This window comes from Eptesicus fuscus, chromosome 7, assembly GCF_027574615.1.
Source record: "Eptesicus fuscus isolate TK198812 chromosome 7, DD_ASM_mEF_20220401, whole genome shotgun sequence".
NCBI classification, from domain to species: Eukaryota; Metazoa; Chordata; class Mammalia; order Chiroptera; family Vespertilionidae; genus Eptesicus; species Eptesicus fuscus.
Window position 1 is genome coordinate 78,959,209 of NC_072479.1, and position 21,865 is coordinate 78,981,073.

General features: G+C 41.0%; 1 protein-coding gene across 1 annotated transcript in view; it reads right to left on the minus strand.

Moving 5' to 3' along the window:
• Positions 1-21,865, minus strand: part of PLEKHA5 (pleckstrin homology domain containing A5) — a 215,268-nt gene that overhangs the window by 184,697 nt on the left and 8,706 nt on the right. The window lies entirely within an intron of this gene.

A 21,865-nucleotide genomic window follows, 5' to 3' on the forward strand; every position in this document is an offset into this window, starting at 1 on the left:
ACAAGATCCTATGTATTAAATCTGAGAGTTTAAAAATAGTTCTCAATCTTGGGTGCTCATTAGCATCATGGAGTGAGAGAGGGGTGTTCACTGTGTGTTTTAATACATAGCTATTAAACCTGTTAGCTCTTGATACATAAAGAATTTTCTTACAAATGAGGTAACCACATTTCGGTCTTAGGAAAGACAAGAGAAACATATTTTGGTTAATTCAAATGAAAGTTCCATGACATTTACTGAAATATTCTCCAGTGCAAACAATGATTCACTCAAACTATGAGAGAGCGTGCGAACGAGAGAGTGAGAGAGAGGCGCAAGAGTGCGGAAATTTGCTTTTTTCTTCCTTTAAAAAAAATGGGGGTAAGTGAAAGACTAAAAGGAAAAAATTCCATCAAAATACTTAAGTTTTTCCACTCTCTTTCTTAGGGAATGTACTAAACATTTCTAACATAAAATCTATATATATATATATATAAGAGGTAATATGCAAACTGTCTGTAATGACCGAGGCTGCGTGCGCATGGAGTACCTCTAGGCCACCCCGTTCCTAAACCCCCGCCAACCCCCCCCCCAACCCCCCCCCCCCCCCGCCGGCTCCCACGGGCGGCGGCAGCAGCTCACTCCAGCCTCCTGAGGCGGCGCGGCTCCCTCCCTGCTCCCGTGGGCGCAGGCGGCTTGCTCCTGCCTCCGGACTCCGGAATCAGCGCAGCTCCCACTGGCTTCTTTGGAAGCGGCAAACGGCCTACTGCGTGCGATATCGCACGCTGGGCTACTAGTATTAATATATCCCTGCTGCCGAAACCGGGTTTGGCTCAGTGGATAGAGCATCGGTCTGCAGACTGAAAGGTCCCAGGTTCGATTCCGGTCAAGGGCATGTACATTGGTTGCGGGCACATCCCCGGTAGGGGGTGTGCAGAGAAGGCAGCTGGTCGATGTTTCTAGCTCTCTATCCCTCTCCCTTCCTCTCTGTAAAAAATCAATAAACTATATTAAATATATATATATATATATATATATATATATATATCCCTGCTAATAAGGAACGTGAACCTTTAAAAGCTTAAATAGGTTTTTAAAAGACACAATGCAATGTACAGTTCATATATTGTAGAATTGTACACTTGAAATCTATATAATCCTAACCAATGTCACCCCAATAAATTTAATAAAATTTAAAAAACAAACAACCAAGAGCCAGACATTTCAAAGAATGACGCTTCCATAATAAATCTTTGATTTAAATGAAAATAAAACCTTACTGCTTTCTTTTATAAATGCAAGCTGTTATTATTAATGCTAATATTATTGATTTTATTTTAGTGTTTATTAATAAAATCTGAGTCACAAAGAAAATATGATTCTTAGCACAATAAGATTATACAGTTTTTGTGCCCACCCCAAATTAAAGTTCAATTTATAAAGACCTCATTAAAAAATTTCAAAAATTTAAAATTCATACTAGTTGACCCATCAATTCTACACCTGTGAAATTATCTGAAGAATATGCCTTAAGGAATTTATGTTCAAGGATGTTTTTCATAGAACTAAATTACCTTAACCACAAAAGAATTATTTGGTATATTATTAACTAACCACTGAAAACAGGAAGCTAGTGGAATATATCTTTACAATACAAAACTGCGTAGTCATCTACATATATATAAAGAAGCCTAAGCGACCAAATGACCGAACAATCAAATGACCAGTCGACTGGTTGCTATGATGCGCACTGACCACCAGGGGGCAGATGCTCAATGCAGGAGATGCCTCCTGGTGGTCAGTGCGCTCCCACAGCGGGAGCGCCGCTCAGCTGACTGACCTGGCCCGGTGGCTGACCAGCCTGGCGGCAGCCACTCACTCCCTCAGCAGTCCTGCAGGTCCAATCTCTGGAGAACGGTCCAGGCACTGACGGACCAGCACCACTGGCAGGATCCCAACAGCGCCGCTGGCCTCCTGGAAGTCGGCCTCAGGCACCGTGGCTGCTTCCCCTCCTGTAGACGCTCCGCAAGGAAGAAACTATAAAAAGTGGCCAGTTGGCTCCTGAAAACCCGGCGCAAGGGTCAGCAGAATGGATCTGGATCCTGGGCCAGCAAGGGCGTACCACCACCCACCTGGAGGGCCAATTGCGTCCCCCTCGGGACGGGCCCCAGACGCAGGGCTCATGGCTGGCGAGCGCCACAAGCCTCTCCCAATCGGGGCTGACTAGATGCGAGCCCACGGCAGGTGCAGCGGGGCCGGGATGAGCGAGAGCAGCAGCGGGAGCGGCAGGTGGCATTGGACTGCAGGTTTGAGCCCAATCCCCGCAGGCCACCCCCGAGGGACCCCACCCGTACACGAATTCGTGCAACGGGCCTCTAGTATATATATGTATGTATGTATATGTGTGTGTGTGTGTGCGTGTGTGTGTGTGTGTGTGTGTGTGATATTTATATATATATAAAGCCTAAGTGACCGTTTGACCATTCAACCAGTAGCTATGATGCACACTAACCACTAGGGGCAGACGCTCAATGCATAGGTATGGAAACATGGAACAGACTGATGAATCTCAGAGGGAATGGGGGAGGGGAGGCGGGAAGAGGTTAACCAAAGATCTTATATGTATACTAGAGGCCCAGTGCACAGATTCGTGCACCGGTGAGATCCCTTGGCCTGGTCTGTGGGGATCGGGCCAAAACCGGCTCTCCAACATCCCCCGAGGGGTCCCGGATTACGAGAGGGCGCAGGCCAGGCCGAGGGACCCCACCAGTGCACGAATCCATGCACCGGGCCTCTAGTTATAGAATAAGAAACTGTCACCAGTGGTTGGGAAAGAAAGGGACTGGAGCGGTGGAATAGGACTATCATTCTTCTCATAGCCCTTTATATTGCCTGAATTTATCATCGGCATGTACTGATTTTCTAGTAATTACTAGAATGATGTCAAAGACTATTTAATAGAAAAATGTTCCAAATCATTAAGTGAATCAAGTTACGAATGTGTATACTATGATCCCAATCTTCTTATGTGTGTAAATATATAGGAAGGAAACAAAGACTATATGCCAATAGTTTATATATGGGTGATGGGAGTATAGGTAATTTTTTAGTAATTTTCTAGATTTTCCAATAGGAGTATATATTTCATTTACATTAAAAAGAAAGTTTTTCACTTAATATATTGTTATGCCCCATTTGGCTGCTATATAAATGCCATAGTTAAAAAAATCCTTTGGTTTATAAGAAAGGAGTAATTTATGATCCAGGCCTATCCAACCAGGCTATAAGGTATATAATGATGATGATGATGATGATGATACAGGTAGGGGGAGGAGGTGATTATCAGTGTCCAGTAACACACACTTTACTTTAAAAAACTAATACTAGAATTTGATATATATGAGTTACAATACATAAATTTAGGAGAAAGAAAACATTACATTATAAAAAGTTATTTACTTAACATATACTAAAAAAAGATTTAACAGAATGAAAATAAAGTAAGTCCATGGATGATAGACACATACCAGTATGTTAAGTAAAATGAGAGTGGGGGGCGGGGGGACTATCACTAACAAATCACAGAAGCTGACTGCGCTCTACCATAAAATATCCTTAATTCCACTAGACAGACTGTCACCTGAGGGAGCCACATCATCTTGCTATAATAAACAGCTTACAATTGCCAATTATACATAGATTGCTAAGTACGAACATGCAATCCTAGATATACATAAAAAATGAACTCACTAAGGCCACTGGCACACTCCTTGCCTACGTTTATGATTAAGGAATAGTGCAAATGCTTAGGGTAGTCATTTCGCCTGGTCAAATTAAAAGTTTTCTTTTACCTAAAATTTTTTTACCTATTCTAATATGCACAGCATAAATGGCTTTAAAAGAAAATTTAATCAGTACAATGTCCAGGAAAAAACACATGTTTAAAATTAATGCTATTCATTACTGTAAGTAATGCTATTTTGGCACTAAGTAAACTGTACAGAGTTTTAAATTAAATGCTTAACAGAATACTACGGGGTGGGGCAAAAGTAGGTTTACAGTTGTTTGTATGGAAAACAATACAATACTTAACAATAACAATACAAGAATAAACTCCATGTTTCCTGTACTCACAACTGTAAGCCTATTTTTGCCCCACCTAGTAGGCAGAGGTTAAAATTACAATGACTATGTAGATGTGTAAGAAAGTGTTACAGCAACCATCCAGTGAAAAAAGCAGACTGCTACAAAAGGAATGTAGATTATGGCTGCAACTATATGAAAATGGGTGATGGTGAAACTGTGTGCAACTATTTCAAAAAATAATTTATTATTATGGATCTATTATTGTTGCAACTGACAACACACACAAAAAAATAAGGCAATTTTTTTTCTAAGCCTAAAGGCTCAGTTTGCTTATTTTGAGATCCGGATTTTAAGTAAAGGGATAAAGAATAAAGTTGAATGTGCAGCTGTTTGCTTCTAGGAATACAAACAGGAGGAAATGAACAGAGGGAGGCGAATGTCTGTGAGATTGGGCTAACTACTTCATTCCCAGCTGTGTTTTAATTTGTATTACTAAATAGTAACACACTCTTTTCATGATAGAGGCTGAGAATCTCCATTTGTGCCCAGTGACAGTTAGAGGCACACTAGAAAATACTTGGAATGTTAGATTCAGTAATTTGCTGTCTGGTCTATATTCTAAATTGTACAACATCAGTTGAATTATTCAGGAGTTAATTCTAATTTAATGCCATGTAAAAGTAGAGAGGATGATAGAAATGCTTGATCACTTATAAATGACTTAAAAGCCTATACAATAAAACCCTATTGTGCCGGGCCAGCACAGTCAAGGGTTCGGTGAGTCTGAGGGGAGGGCAGTGAAAAATTAAAGAAAAGACAAAGAGAATAAGCTGGGGCTCGTGGAATCTCCTGTGCCTGGCTGAGGCCACAGAGAGATCCAGCCAGCAAGCTGAGGGTTTATTTTATAGTTGGAGAAAAACAAGGTAGTGGTCAACATAGTTACAATGTTCTTGTGAGTTTCACTTGTTTTGGCAGCCTTGCTGTACTTCCCACAGCCCAGTAGCTACCCAGGAAGGATCTAGGGAACTTCATAAGGTCAAGCTTAATTATGCTAAGTGGGCTGTGCCCTCTAAGCTGGGACTTGTTTGTGGCTTTGCCAACAGGTCAGTCTGAGGTTTAACCCTATAGCCGCTCCCTAACACCCTAAAATGCAAATTGACCCAACGGCGGAATGGCTGGTAACTATGACATGCACTGACCACCAGGGGGCAGACGCTCAACACAGGAGCTGCCCCCTGGTGGTCAGTGCACTCCCACAGGGGGAGCATCGCTCAGCCAGAAGCCGGGCTCACAGCTGGCAAGTGCAGCGGCAGTGGTGGGAGCCTCTCCTGCCTTCGTGCACCACTAAGGACCCCTTGGGGGATGTCCGACTGCCGGCTTAGGCCCATTCCCTGGTGGGGCGAGTGGGCCTAAGCTGGCAGTTGGACATCCCCCAAGGGGTCCCAGACGGGAAGAGGGTGCAGGCCAGGCTGAAGGACCCCCTTCCCCCAGTGCACGAATGTTGTGCACTGGGTCTCTAGTCCTATCTAATAAAGACAGAATATGCAAATTGACCCATAACTCCACGACAAAGATGGCGGTGCCCACAGCCAATAAGGAGGGAATATGCAAATTGGCGCGACAAGGCGAGAGGCTGAAGGCGGCTCCGGGCTGGGGCGAAAGTGGTGCTGGCAGCCAGGGGAAGGAATGCCTATTCTTGCACGAATCTTAGTGCATCAGGCCTCTAGTATAAATATAAGAAGGCTGGGCATATTAAAATTATACCCTTTTTGCAGCGGTAAGACAATTAAGTCAATAATAAAGCAAGCTGATACAGATGAGGTCAGTCATAATTGCAAAAAGCCCTGTTCTTTACACTTCAAAAACTACAGCAAGATTTTTACTGTAGCCAAAGAGATTAGGAAGGCAGAGATATGTTCAAATGGAGGTGAAGCAATACCTTAGCAGGTGAATGTGTTCTTTATAGCTACTTTAGACACTAGTTCCCCCCCACACACACTTTTCTCCATTTATTTATTTTATTGATTCTAGAGAGGTAGGGAGAGAGATACACATTGATTGGTTGCCTCCTGCATGTGCAGACTGGGGACCAAACCTGCAACCTAGGTATAGATAGAAATGGACCCCACCACCTTTTGGTGTTCGAGATGATGCTCCAATCAACAGAGCCATCTGACCAGGGTATTTTTTTTTTTCTTTTAAATGAGAACTGTAATGTCAATGGAAGCCCGGTCCCGAAAGAAATCAAGAAGGGAACATTCAAAAATTTATTATAAAATAGAGATTTCTCAAAGCTATCAATTTTTAATGCCATCAGCCTAGATGACCACCTTTACACAGGATGCTTGAGATTATAAGAAAACACACTAATTTTCAACCTAATTTTATAGAATTAACTAGAGGCCTGGTGCACGAAATTCGTGCACGGAGGGGGGTTGTCCCTCAGCCCAGCCTGTACCCTCACCAATATGGGACCCCTCAAGGGCAGTCGGACATCCCTCTCACAATCCAGGACCGCTGACTCCCAACTGCTCGCCTGCCTGCCTTCCTGATTGCCCCTAACTGCTTCTGCCTGCCAGCCTGATCACCCCCTAACCACTCTGCTGCCAGCCTGTTTGCCCCCAACTTCCCTCCTCTGCCGGTCTGGTCACCCCTAACTGCCCTCTCCTGCAGGGTTAATCACCTCCAACTGCCCTCCCTTGCAGGCCTGGTCCTTCTCAACTGCCCTCCCTTGCAGGCCGGGTGCCTCCCAACTGCCCTCTCTTGCTGGCCATCATGTGGTGGCCATCTTGTGTCCACATGGGGGCAGCTATATTGTGCATTGCAGTGATGATCAATCTGTGTATTACTCTTTTATTAGATAGGATAGATGCCTGGTACAGGGGTGGCGGCCAGCTGGTTTGCCCTGAAGGGCGTCCCGGATCAGGTGGGGGTTCCCTTGGGGTGTGGGGTAGCCTGAGCGAGGGGCCTGTGGTGGTTTGCAGGTGGGCCACGCCCCCTGGCAACCCAAGCGGAAGCCCTGGTATCTGGAATTTATTCTCCTTCTACAATTGAAACTTTGTACCCTGGAGCGGAGCCAAGCCAGGGGCTCCCTCCTCCGCCGGCAGCCATTTCTGTTGGGGTTATAATTGAAACTTTGTTGCCTTAAGCAGGTGGGACTGGCCAGGGTATGCGGAAAGCTTTGCTTCTCCTGTTGCCTGGGGCAACCCTGGCCTGCTCTCTCAAGCTCCATTCTGCCGCCATTTGTTTGAATTTGTGTACCTTCTATAATTGAAATTTTGTAGCTTGAGTGGAGGCTTAGGCCTGGCAAGGGCAGGCGGAAAGCTTGGCTTCCTCTGTTACCTAGGAAACCTTGCTATCTGTGGCTGTAGCCATCTTGGTTTGGGTTAATTTGCATGCTCGCTCTGATTGGATGGTGGGCGTGGCTTGTGGGTGTGTCGGATGTATGGTCAATTTGCATATTTGTCTATTATTAGGTAGGATTATTTTCTAATTTCATTATAAACTTGATCCTAGATTTATGGCAATAGCTGTATCCGTTGAAATGTGCGGATTTTTTAAAAAACTTTTCTTTAAATATACCTTTATTGATTTCAGAGAGGAAGGGAGAGGGAGAGATAGAACCATCAAAGATGAGAGAGAATCACTGATAGGCTGCCTCCCGCATGCCCCCCACTGGGGATCAATCCCACAACACAGGCATGTGCCCTTGACTAGAATCAAACCTGGGACCCTCAGTCCACAGGCTGATCCTCTAGCCACTGAGCCAAACCGGCTAGGGCTGGAAAATTTTTTTAAAAAGCTGATCATAATAGAGATAACACAGGTTATATAAAATGATTAATAAACTCCACATGTGGGTATTATTCAAAACTTGTTGCTTTTTTTAAAAAAAATGGGGAATTTTAAATAATCAGATCACCTGTTATTTATATTGCCGATGAAAATATTACCATAAAGCTCAATTGCTACAAGATGTTTTGCAGCAGGGTACAGACCCATGACTGCCAACCCACTCCAAGCCCGATTCCCAGCTCTGCCAGTTCTCTAAGGCTTAGGCTCCTCATTTTTAAGGAGATGAAATGCTTTCATAGTGACAGGTACATTGAGTGCTCAATAACTAGTGGGTAGGTCTGCATGGCATATGCAGCAAATGACTTAATGCATATAAAACGCTCAGCAGAGTGCCTGGAGCATAGTTAAGCATTCCATAAATAGCAGGTATTACATAAAAAGTAGACAAGAACTTAGATCAGCAAATAAAATTAATGTAGTCTTTACTTCAATTGTTTTCTCAAAATCATAAAAAGTAAAAAAAAAAAAAAACACACAAAAAAAACCCACAAAAAACCCACATTCCTAGCATGCAATTTTTTATCCCTAATGCCTAGCAAATAGTAGGTACAGGATAAACATTTTTACATTACTAAACAATGACTATCAAAATCAATTATGAAGCTGAGTACTACTAGTTTGTAGACCTTCTCTATTTCACCTTTGCATACCAGTGCCTGGAAGATTATGTAACACAGTATTCATCTAATTTCATTGTTTTTCCATTCAATTAAAATATAAATTTGAAAATTTTAAAGTTTAAAATCAATGCATGGGGTTTTGTGTTTGGATTATGACATATACAAGGGTAAGAGCCAGGTCTATCTAGTTCATTACTATCTTCCTAATAGGCAGTCAATATTTAACAAATATGAGGGACCCAAATATTTAAATGCATACATGCTTTTTCATGTTCTGTAGAAATAGAAATAACTCCTAACCAGAGTTCATACCAAACACATTATGAGACGGCTATAATGAAAAATTACTGCTGGGAAGATGTTTTAAGAAAAAGTCTTGGCGTATGTCCAGTGTATTTCAATAAAGCTAGAGAAAAAGAAAACAAAGACTTGGAAGTGACAAGTAGAATAAGCCGATCACAGTAAAGGCCGAACAGCAATGTTATCATTATGGATCCCATAAACATTTACTCTAAGTAGCACACTGAGTTTTTGTGTGCTTTCTTAACAAAACTAAAACATAACAATTCAGTGCCGGGTATAGTTTTACCAATAATACATGCTTTATTACCTGAGAAGCTCCATACAGCCAACTTTCTAAAGTAAAAAGCAAACTTTCCACACTGCTCTATAAAAATCTCTAATTATTTCCTCTTCTGTTTCCCAGAAGTTATAATAACTGGTTAGGTTCTATGCCCCAAAGCAAGGAAATGCTCCTACTTAGTCTTTTTAACCCCTCTGCCAATTAAAGAGCATACTCCAAGGGAGGTCCCTGCAATACCAACTTTGAAAGATAGTAACTGACATAGGAAACCTCAAAAAGCAAGATTATAAAATGGAAATTATTTTCTAATACAAATAATTCTTTAAAAACCTAACAGAAATATTATGTAGCAAATTATAAAAATTACCTTCTCTGTATATGTGGATCTACCTATATAAACTATTACTGAGAAAAGGACCGTTCATCCCATATACACTTATCAGGAATCTCTCTGAATATAAACAACATTTTCATTGAGGTGAGTTTTTTTCCAGAGAGCTATGTGAATTGTTTCAGAGGGCATCAGTACACCAATGGTCCCCAACTTAAAATAGTTCGAATTACAATTGATTTTTTGAATTTATAATAGTGCAAAAATGATACACATAATAATTACATGAGATAGTCAATATTTTATTATAAACTAGGCTTTGTGTTAGATGATTTGACCCAACTGAACACCATATGTGTTCTGAGCACATTTAAGGAAGGCTAGGCTAAGCTATGACATTTGACAGGTTAGGTTTATTAAATGCATTTTCAGTTTAGGATGGGTTTATTGGGGTGTTACCCCAACAAAAGTCTAGAAGCATCTGTATTTGGGTCAGTAAGGTGTTATGCTTAGTTCCACAGAAGCCAGAAAACATCACTATTCTTCTCCATGTGTTTGATTATGAGAAATTCTATCTATAGTAGAATCTTACCACCTAAGTGAAGGCCTTTGCAATCTTGAGTGCAGAGCAGTAACACACTTTAGATAAAGATTAATAATATTTTATGCCTGAGACTACAATTCACACAATTAAATTGTTATTGTCTTTTACATATTCTATTCCAATTTGATTCTAGGTAGATCACATTTACAGTCCTGATAATGGTGATTATGAGGGTAATTTAAAAATCAACAGTCCCTGCACAGGCCGGGTAGCTGGGCTGGTTGGAGCACCTTACCATACACCAAAGGATGCGTGTTCAATTCTCAGTCAGGGCACATACCTAGGTTGCGGGTTCGATCCCCGGTCAGGGGGCACGTGTAAGGCAACTGATCAATGTCCCTCCCCACCCAAATCAATAAAACATATCCTTGGGTGAGAAAAAAAAAAAATCATGCCCTAGCCGGTTTGACTCAGTGGATAGAGCATCGGCCTGCGGACTGAAGGGTCCCAGGTTCGATTCCAGTCAAGGGCATGTACCTTGGTTGCGGGCACATCCCCAGTGGGGGGTGTGCAAAGAGGCAGCTGAATCGATGTTTCTCTCTCATCAATGTTTCTGGCTCTCTATCCCTCTCCTTTCCTCTCTGTAAAAAATCAATAAAATATATTTTTAAAAAAAAGAGAGAAAAAAAAATCAACAGGCCCCCAAACCACACTAGATCAGGTGTATTGTCTGACTAAAGACTATCAGAGAAACATAGAAACGGGAGACCTGAAGAAAAATCAAGGTTGAGGGACTTGGTAGGAAAGAATCTTTTCTTCCATTCCTGGCAGAGGCTCTCTTACTAGATAGAGTTGCGTTCATTATTCACAAGCATCTAATAAAAGCATTTTATTTAATCTCATGATCAAAACAGGTTCAGAATTGTCTGGATTTCCTTCTTGCCAGGGAAAACAGCTGGTATTATAAAAACACACCTAAGCTATTTTACATAGAGCTTGTCTTCCAAATATGTGACAATGAGCTTTCCGATAAGGACTAGCCAGCAACGTAAAGAAATACCTAGCCGGCAACATAAACAAATATAAGAATTAAAATGAAAAAGAAATAAAAGGACTGGAAAGATCACTGAAAGGAAGAGAAGGCAAGCTACAAACTTGAATTTACAAAAAGATTATTATCTACACTAAACAAACAAAAATCACAAGAAAAAAGACACCAAGAAAAGTGAACAAAAGATATAAACAGGCATTTCACAGAGGAAGAACATGAACACACAATGAACCTAATAAAAGATGCTTAATTTCATTAATCTGGGAAATTCAAAATAAAAGCCATAGTAAGAAAACATTTGACAACCAGCAGATTGACAAAAATATAAAAGTTAGACAATATCAAGTACTGACAAAGATATGAAGCAACAAGAACTCATGTACTGTTGGAGGGGTTATAATAGTACAACCACTTTGGAAAATAATTTGGATTTATTCAATAAAGTTGAAATGCACACACCTTACAACCTCAATTATATTCCTAGTTATTTTTCTAGAGAAACACATATAAATGTGGATGAGGATACATACAATAATCTATATATATAAAAGGCTACTATGCAAAGTGTCCCCTGGGGATTTTGACCGGGAGACTGGGAGTTCGATCGCTTGCTATGATGTGCACTGACCACCAGGGGGTAGTGCAAAACAAAGGCAGGCCCCGGCTGGCAGCCAGAAGGCCCTGATCGGCTCTGATCACCAGCTAGGCCTAGGGACCCTACCCGTGCACAAATGTCGTGCACCGGGCCTCTAGTGTTCATGTAATAGCCATAAAATAAAACAGGAAGCAATGTCCACCAGCGGGAAATGGTTAAATTATAGCATAAACATACAAAAAACATTAAAATAAACTACATCAATTGTGGATGAATCTCACAAATAATACACTTAACACAATAAGTAAATCAAATAATGAGTAATTTCCCTTTTGTAATGTAAAAAAAAAAAAAAGGCAGGGGAAATTAAATCATGCATTGTATATGGATTCAGGCATATGTGGTAAAATTTAAAAAAGACCATAAGGATGTCATAAACACAAAATAAAGGATGGTGGGAGGCAGAGGAATGGGAAGGAGGGGCAAGAGGGACCTTCAAAGGTCTGAGCACATTCTAGAGCTAAAGTTGAGTTTCATGTGTCATGGTTCTTCATCTTGTTTTCCTTTGTCTCTGCTGTATTATATTCATTCGGCATGTATTAAACTGACCCTCCCCTAAAGAATCCACAATGAAATAAAACACATACTCAAAAAAGGTTTTAAACTGTCTTAGATCAGATAAATGTGGTAGTAAAATATTTCACCCACAGAGATTAGAAAATTGCTAATTGCATAAAATAAACTCACCTGTATTGTACAGTTTAAATTACACAGATTATTTTAACCTGCCTTGCTCCTTTCAATGGAACAAGTATGACCACAGAGTTAGAGGCAAGAAAGTAATTATTATTAATTATTCTTCATGTTACAGAGTTCCTACTTATGAGCTTTAGAGTAAAATTATTTCCAGGTGGTTCTGGGAATTTGTAAATCTTCCACTGTTGTCATTCCTATTTTGTTGCCTATTAGGCAACTTTGTGGTTTAAAGATTATGAAATTTTGCTCTGGTTCACCACATAGTTTAAACTTTCAAAGTGACTACGAGCAAAAGGAAGTGATTAAATATTTACATTTAAAATATCTATTTTGTTCATACCAAGTTAAAAAGACTTTAGAAACAAAAACTGAAAAATGTTAATCTGAAAATCCTGATCCTTGGATTTTAGACTTGATTTAGTATTTGATATATAGCACTGCATAAAGTAATTAAATCATTGTTCTTTAGCATTTACATATATCATTAATGTTTGATATTTTTAAATAGCTTACATTAGGAAAATGTCATTTTTAATAAAAAAATGATAAAGTATTCTGAAAAAAAAAAAAACCTACAGTAAAAATGCTGACGTAATAAATGAGTTCTATGTCTGTCTAGTAAATAAGCTCCCTCGAGTCCATAATGTGTCTACCCAAACCCCTGGGCTAACTAACAACCACTGCACTGTTGGTCAAATGTCTTAGCCTGTGTCTGTTAGTCTCAGGGTCACTTGTCTTTAATATTCTACTGAACGTAAATCCATCGAACCTCTCAGTGCCCAAGGTCAGACAGTCTCCATTCCATTTCTCAATCCATCCCTTAAGCCAACATTAGCCCTACGACGTTTTGCTCTGTCTGTCCCGGACCTAGCCTCCACGCCACCTCAATCTTGTAAACTAGACTACCACGGAAGTGGTGGTCCATCATTAGCAAACTCCCCTATATCCTCAACCTCTTCTCAAAGCGTTACCCCAATATCCTGGCTGTTAAAGACTTCCCCCTGAGGACAGCAGCTGCCCTGCTGCACCAATAGCAGCTATTTATTCCCTACGGTTCATGGTCCTTCAACTACCCGAGCCATTCATTCCCTTAATCCCAGGACCCTGTCATACTCACAACATGGCACATCTGAAGTCGTCACGTCAGTGACCACACTCCAGCAATACAGCCCTCAGCCTCCCAGCATGCATGCTTAACCACTCTCCCTCTCTCTGTCTTGGGAGAATCTCAATCCCAACCCACTAAATGTCTTCTTGCTCCACTTCCCTCCTTCCCAGCCCAAAGTCCAACGATCTAACGTTTCAACAAATTTACCATCCGCCTTCCTTCGCATTTATCTGGAAAAAACCCTTTGTGGTTCCAACTATTCGTTTTCTCTGAGCTCCCACTCCCATGACCCTCTCCTAAAGAATCCATAAAGAGTTAATGAATGTCTACAATATACCAGAGACATAGCATATAATACTCTGTATTTTAAAACATGGCTGACTTGTTTGTCACAAGTTTTTTTTATTACAAATATTTACTGAGGATCTCCTAAGACACTAACTTAAGCTCTGAGAATTCAGTAGTGAACATGTCAGAGGAGGTCCCTGCTCTTGTGAAGCTCACGTCTCAGTGGTATTAGACAAATGACAAAAGTAAGTGAACTAGAACTTGAGACATTGGTAAGTGCCACGAGGAAAATACAATTTGGTAACATGACAGTAAGTGCCTGCACAATGGGTTTTGGGTGTGGGCAAGACATAGGCATCTCAGACATCGCAGGTTCAGTTCCAGACCACCGTTATAAAGCAAGACATAATCTTGGTGGTGGAGGGTCTTGCCTTCAATTGTAAAAAGACCCACAAACACACAACATTTGTGAAGTGTAATAAAGCAAAGGTATGCCAGTACTTGAAAGCCTTCTCAGAAACACACTGAAACCTACAGTATCTTCTTCCCCTCCCATAACAGAAACACTATGGCCCATTCTGAACCTTAAACTGATGAGCCCTCAATGAGACTACCAACCAACTAAATACATCATCACCTACTCTAGAGGATTCAGGTACTAAATGTTTTAATAAAGAAGACTCACAGCTCTGGCCGGGTAGCTCAGTTGGTTCAAGCGTCATCCCGATAACGCCATGATTGTAGGTGCAATCCCGGGCCAGGGCACATACACAATCAACCAATGAATTCATAAATAAGTAAAACAACAGACTGATGTTTCTATCTCCTTCCCCTCTCTTTCTCTAAAAGCACTTTTTAAAAAAGTAAAAGAATCTTACACACATGTCCACTTAACTTTCTATGTAATTGAAGGAATACATGACAAGCAGTGTGACCATGATCAAGTGTAATCCCGTATTTGAGACAGAGAAACTTCAATTCAGCTGGGTTCTGCAATTTGGGGGCACGTGTGTTCTATGGATTATAAAAATCCTCCAATTCTTTATTCTCTGTCTCCACAAGCTTTACAATGTGAGTTTGCAACGCTTTCCTATTTAGCCACTCCTTGAATCTGAGCTGGCCTTGTGTCTTTCTTTGACCAACAGAAAGCAGTGGTCAAAGAACGCTGTCTGAATCCTGAGCCCCGGCCTCAAGAGACACAGAGCACTTCTGCTCACTCACTTTTCCAGTATAAATGACACCTGCTTTCACCACAAGAGCAAGCCTACTGGAGGACGCGAGATCATGTAAAAGAGAGCCAAGTTCAGATAAGGCCATTCTAGACCAGCCAAGAAGAGCAAAGTCTCCCACTTGACCCACAACTGATCCCACACAACAGTCAACCCAACAGAAACTAGAGGAATTGCCCAGCCAACCCAGGGATATGTACACACTAATATAGTTTTTCTTAAGCCAATGCATTTTTTGGATGGTTGGGTTATATAGCAAGATTAATCATACCTATTAATCATACCTGGATAATCAATTACACTTCTCCTTTAACGATTTTCAGGAATTGAAGCCAAAAATTGTGAAATATTTTAATTTAGGTGTCTTCCGAAATGAGGCTTTAATAGCAGGCCAGGCAGGAAGTATTACTTGCAGAAAGGATTTAGAATCCCATCACAGGGTTTCATTTCTCCTACCAATAATACTGCTTGTTTTCAACTTAAGAGTTTCTTTTGCAGCTGTAATGAGAACTGCAAAGTGTGTGTGTGTGTGTGTGTGTGTGTGTGTGTGTATGTAAATGCAAAAATGGGGGATTAGAAGATGAACCAAACTTGATATGTATAACCTCCTGGGGTACAGAGTATGGGGGGTGGGGATCATAAAAGAAGACTCCACAAACTGGTCCAGGAGCAATAGTAAATTTTCCCAATACATCTTCCTGAGAATACAGAGGGCTATAGTGTCTGACCTTAAATTGTCACTGATAATTACTAGTTAAATCACATGAATCAACCCAAAGGTCAAGTGACAACTTAGTCAAGTACTTACAAATCACACATTCATGTATACATATCAATACATATGTGACTCTAGCCATCCATGCATCCACCCAACTTTCCATCCACACACACGATCCTGGGCTATCCTCTCTTGATCACTACTAAAGGCACTTACCATGACATCAATGGTCTGTCTGCAACAAACCACTCCTCCCAGTATTTACAGGCTTGTGTCCTCTCCCACTTTTCATTTTGGCCTTGGTCATGCAACCTGCTTTGGCTAATAGGACATAAGCCAGCCTGATGCAGGCAGAGATTTTATAAGCCCTAGCACACTGGTGCATGTCCCCTTGGGATGTTCCCTTAGAAGCCAGCTGCCATGTTATAAAGAAGCTCTAAATAGACCACTAGGCACTAAGAGGCCACAAGCCGAGACAATGGATATTCCAGCCACAGCCCAGTTCCAGCCAAAGACTTCTGCATGAATAACCTCAGTGATACCACACATAACAGAAGAACAGCCTAGCTGAGCCCACTCACCTACAGAAAGATGCGCAATTATGTCTATCATTGCTGTTTCAAGCCACTAAATTTTGGGGACAGACTAATCGCTGTTCCAAACCAAAGGAATCACTAATAACAATCCACATAGATTCTCCATCAGTTACCTTTCAATTTCATCAATCCAATCAAGGGAATTTATTGCAGGTATGAAGAAATGGTGGCACTTTCATACACGGTCACATACTGTAGGAGAGAATATAAATCTGTACCAATCTTCTAGAGAGCAATTTGGCAAAATGTTAAGTGATGAACCTTTTAAAAAGCTCATATCTTTTTCCAATAATTCCAAGTCTAGGAAACAGACATGCACATAAGAATGTTATATAAGAATTTTCCTCACAGCAAAAAGCTGGAAACACAGCCATCTAAAAATAGAGGAATGATTAAAGTATTATGTATTCATAAAACAGAACATCATAGTTTTAAAAAAATCTACTGAATAGCCCAGCCAGTGTGGTTCAGTGGTTGAGTGTCGACCCATGCAGCAGGAGGGCACTGGTCTGATTCCTTCCTGGTCAGGGCACATGCCCAAGTGTCAGGCTCAGTCCCCAGCAGGGGGTGTGCAGTAGGCAGCAGATCGATGTTGATGTTTCTATTTCTCTCTCCCTCTCCCATCTTCTCTCTCTAAAATTCAATAAAAAGAAAAAAAAAAACAACCACATGTGAAATCTATTGAATAAATATATAATGACATGGGAACACATAATGTACATTTAAATATATTTTTGATTTTAGAGAGAGGAAGGGAAAAGGAGAGAAAGGGAGACACACAGAGAGAAACATGGATGTGAGAAACATCAACTGGTTGCCTCCTTGTATGCACCCCAACTGGGGACTGAACCGGCAACCTGGGCATGTGCCCTGACCGAGAATCAAACTGGCGACCTTCCAATGCACTGGACAATGCTCCAACACCAACTGAGCCACAATGGCCAGGCCAATAATGTAAATTTTATTAAAATAGTATTTCATGCAGGATTAGTGATAAGACCCAAATCTTTTTAAAAATGATTATGCATATAAACAGAAATATTAATATAAATTCTCTGTGCATAACAAGAGTGGGTGGTTTTCGTGTTTTTCCTTCTTTATACTCTTCAGTATTTTTCCAAATGTTCTATAATAAAAATGCATTACTTCTATAATCAGAAAAAACACATCATAAAACAGGTTGGAAAAAAAGCACACCCACTAAACAGACATATTATTTGTCTGATAGATTTACTGTTTAAAATGGAATCCTCTGATATTTCTTTACTAAATTTTTTAAATGCCGCAATTATTAGAATGCACCTATATTCTGTGATGGAACAACTTTTAAAAGTAAATGCAGTGCAACAGATGGATTTTCAACAGAAGAAACAACTGACACCAAGTATATAACATGCTACTTTCCCTCGATCGTTGCTTTGTACTCTAAGAACTGGGCAAGGAGTGCCTTATTTCTTTTCAGGATTCTGCCACACTGTCCTATTTTACTGAGCTTTAAATTTTAGGTTGAACAGCTTTATCATATTTAATCAAGTGGGTATTATATGCATCTTCAACCAAGTTCAGCAAACCCTGTTGGAATTGATTCAATATGAAGACTAAAACTAATTTTCATCTCGGAGGTAAATTCTCCCCTTTTTTATTTTTAATACCACGTCTACCCAAAATAATATGTGTAATGAATCTAAGTCATTTGGAAGGGAAAGGGAAAACGAAATCCGTGCAGAACATCAATGGGAGATAGGCAGTGGGCACGTTTTGGTAGCATATGGCTGCAGCACTGACACGGTTTGGGAGTTAGTCCCTGAAGTGGCCCGTGATTTTCGAAGAACCAAAGGGAATCCCTGGCCCACCACAGCAGGGTGGAGTTCTGATCACAGTGAAGTTCCGCCGCCTGGTTTCCTCAATCGTCCTTGCCCGTGACAGCCAGTATAGGATTGCTTTCTCTTGTTTCCTTGCTCAGAATTCAACACTTCCTCTTCATTCCCACAGGCCCAGGCCTAAACCTGGACTAAAAATACGGCAACACACATCCCACACATTTTCAACGACTCCCCCTGAAATGTAAGGCAAAGGCTTCCTTAAAGAGCAGTGTGAAACCCGGAGGGCTTCTCTCAGGTGCTTCCATAGTGACTGGCCACTTCAGAGAACAATTCCCCAAGGCACAGAGGTTACTCCCAAGTGGCCAAGGAGTTCCCAAGTGGTTCATTAAACTTCTATCATCTGTACAACATGAGGACTATTTTCTATTTCTCCCAGGTTTCTGTAAGGACCCGCGAACTAGTAGTTTCAGATTTGGTCTGCATTTGCTTTACCAATGCTATTCATGACAGTATAGACTTCAGTATCTCCCCTGTTCTCTGGAAACCACAGCAGCCTAAACTGCCAAAGTTTCTAACTGGAAACAGCATGATCAATGGCAAGGTCTGGCTTTCGGCTTTCTTCACACAGGCCTCAGGGGTCTCTGCACTATCCCGGCTTTGTCATGCCTCTGGTCCTACCATCAGGCCTCTGGGCAGATCCTATCTGCCTCTCAGAGGAGAATCACATAAACCAAACTTGATCAACAGCTGGTTTACTAACTCCCTATTGGATTGGATAAATGTCACATGGAAAATACTTAAATTTCACAAAGAGCCAAATTATAAAGTTTCTGAATAGCATGAAATTAAGTTGACTGTCACCATAAAAATGCATTCAATCAAGAAATATTTATTGAGGAACTACTAGGAGAAGGGCTTAGGCTAAGGGACTAAAAATATGGCAATGAACAAGATTGCTTTTCATGAAGCTTACCTATCACACGAGTGTGTGCAAACAGGTATTAAACTAAGTGTTGACTTGATTCTAAAATATACTGTTTCTGAAATAAGGATTGAGGGGTTATTTTATATAATATGATCATGTCTCCCTTTTCTCCTGTAAAGCTGTTATTAACTCAATGCTAACTGATAATCACGGCACCTTAGACAAAACATAGCAATTACATATTAAATATTTAACCATAATCCAGTTAAGAACTAAGAAGTAGAAGGAGAGAATCTGATGGGGCACAGAACTGGCTCTGGAGGGGCTGCATTAGTCCTCCAAAATCTCGTCAACGACCCTTTCAAAGGGTAAAGGTGGATCACGTTTCCTCCTCTACTCAGACCTGCAATGGCTCATCTCCCTGAGCAACAGCCGATCACATCAACCAATGAGCTCCCCCCCTTCACCCCCCCTCCACCCACTACTTCTCAGATTTCACCTCCCTTTTCTCCCATACTCCTTGCTCATCACTCCTCTCCTGCTCTTAACCTGTTCTATTTTTTTCTTATATCATTTATATATTCTTACATACTATACAATTTACTTATCTTTTTACTCTGACATTTGCTCCCCTACCACCCCACTCCCCAAAAGGGGAGAGCTTTTTGTTCTATTTTGGTTAGTGATGCATCCTAATTGCCAAGGCATATATATAACTCTGAGTTCAAAATGTGGTGAAGAGTAATGAAAGAAAGAAAGCATCAGTGGATGACTGATTGGAAAATCTTGCCACTGGGACTAAGTAATAACCAAAATCAGTTGGCCAAGTCTTGCTCTCTCTTCGATAGTAGGCAGGAACTTCAACTACTTCTGCTGCAGTTTTACTCCTTTTTCTTTTTCTTTTTTTTTAAAAAATATATTTTATTGATTTTTCACAGAGAGAAAGGGAGAGGGATAGAGAGCTAGAAACATCGATGAGAGAGATACATCGACCAGCTGCCTCCTGCACCGCCCCCCACCGGGGATGTGCCAGCAACCAATGTACATGCCCTTGACCGGAATTGAACCTGGGACCTTTCAGTCCGCAGGCTGACGCTCTATCCACTGAGCCAAACCGGTTTCAGCTACTCCTTTTTCTAAATGTCCACATCACACCAATCCCATTCCAAGTCTTTCTTTAGAGATGGTAATACTTTCACTCAGGTTATGGTCCAATCTCATCTTTCAGGTGACTTTCTTACTGCTCTGTCCTGATCCACTCCATGGGGACTTCACTGCTCTGATCCACTCCAGTTGAGTGGATCAGAGCAGTGATCATCTCTGTGAGGCAGGCTCACCTCTATGTTTGTGAGAAAGGCCTCTTCCAATAACCCCCACATTGGGGCAAGTCCTCTCATATATCTGGTCAAAGCATGATGTATATTTCACAGCATTTATCACAGTCTACAATGATATACTTGTGGTTATTTTATTATTGACTCTCCCACTAATTTAACTATAAGCTCCTTAAGAGTATGGTCTATGTTTGTTTCATTGACAAAGCCTAAATCACTTGGTGCATAGTAAATACTCAATAAGTATTTGTTAAATAAATAATGGATTGGATGAATATGGTATTTCCAACTTGGTTCTGTATATACACAGACCATCAATTAGGTAGCTGAGAGAGGATTTTTTTTTGTGGGTAGGAGGTTGTGTTTCTTGTAAGGGAGGAATAGAAAATAATGTTGGGAGTCCTTTGGAAAGGCCAGATTTTAGCCACCTAAAGTGCTATGCCCAACAGCTCAAAAATCAAACCATCATTAACACCTCCACCTAGAGTCCCCCCCACCCCCCACAAATCATTCTTGTAGCCACTCAGACACAAAGGCTTACAGTGGCTTTTGCCCTCTCTTTCTCTGTCAACCTCATAGCTCAGCAAGATTTCTAAGGCCTGTCAACTCCTTTTTAATATCTTTGATCAATGGCCTCCTTTCTTTCTATTCCCACTGCTACTCGGTTTAAGCAACTAGCCCCTAGATTACAGCAACAGAGCCAGAACTGGTCTCCTTGATTCTAGGCTTGTCCCTTTCTAATCCATGCTGCCTACATTAAAATCTCTCTTAAGCCCTAACTGGTGTGGCTCAGTGGATAGAGCGTCGGCCTGCAGACTGAAGGGTCCCAGGTTCGATTCCAGTCAAGGGCATGTACCTTGGTTGTGGGCACATCCCCAGTGGGGGGTGTGCAGGAGGCAACTGATCGATGTTTCTAACTCTCTATCCCTCTCCCTTCCTCTCTGTAAAAAAAATCAATAAAATATATATATTTTAAAAATCTCTCTTAAAACCTCCACTCTACATTATGAATACTACATCAAAAGACATCTGCCATGGCTTGCCTAGAAAATAAAAAGTTCAGCCTGACATTTGAAGACCGGACACAATATAGCTCCATCATTTACCAGCAGGGTCGTTATCACTACTCATCACATACATTATATAGATCCCACCCCTATGAATTTATCCTACCATTCATTTAGATCAACCCATGTGAATTCCACCCATACCCCCAGGCCTAGCAACTCCTACCTCCTTCCTTCACGCCTTTCTAGGACAGTCCAGCCCATCTGCCTCTTCCTCCTCTGATTTCTTATAACACCATCTGACAGACAACTAGTATCATTTTTTTCACACCATTACTCCAATTTCCACATACAGACATATATACGTGTAACTTTTCACCATGAACCCCAACTTACGCATATCTGTTATAGAGAAAGGAAAAAAAAAAACTGACAGA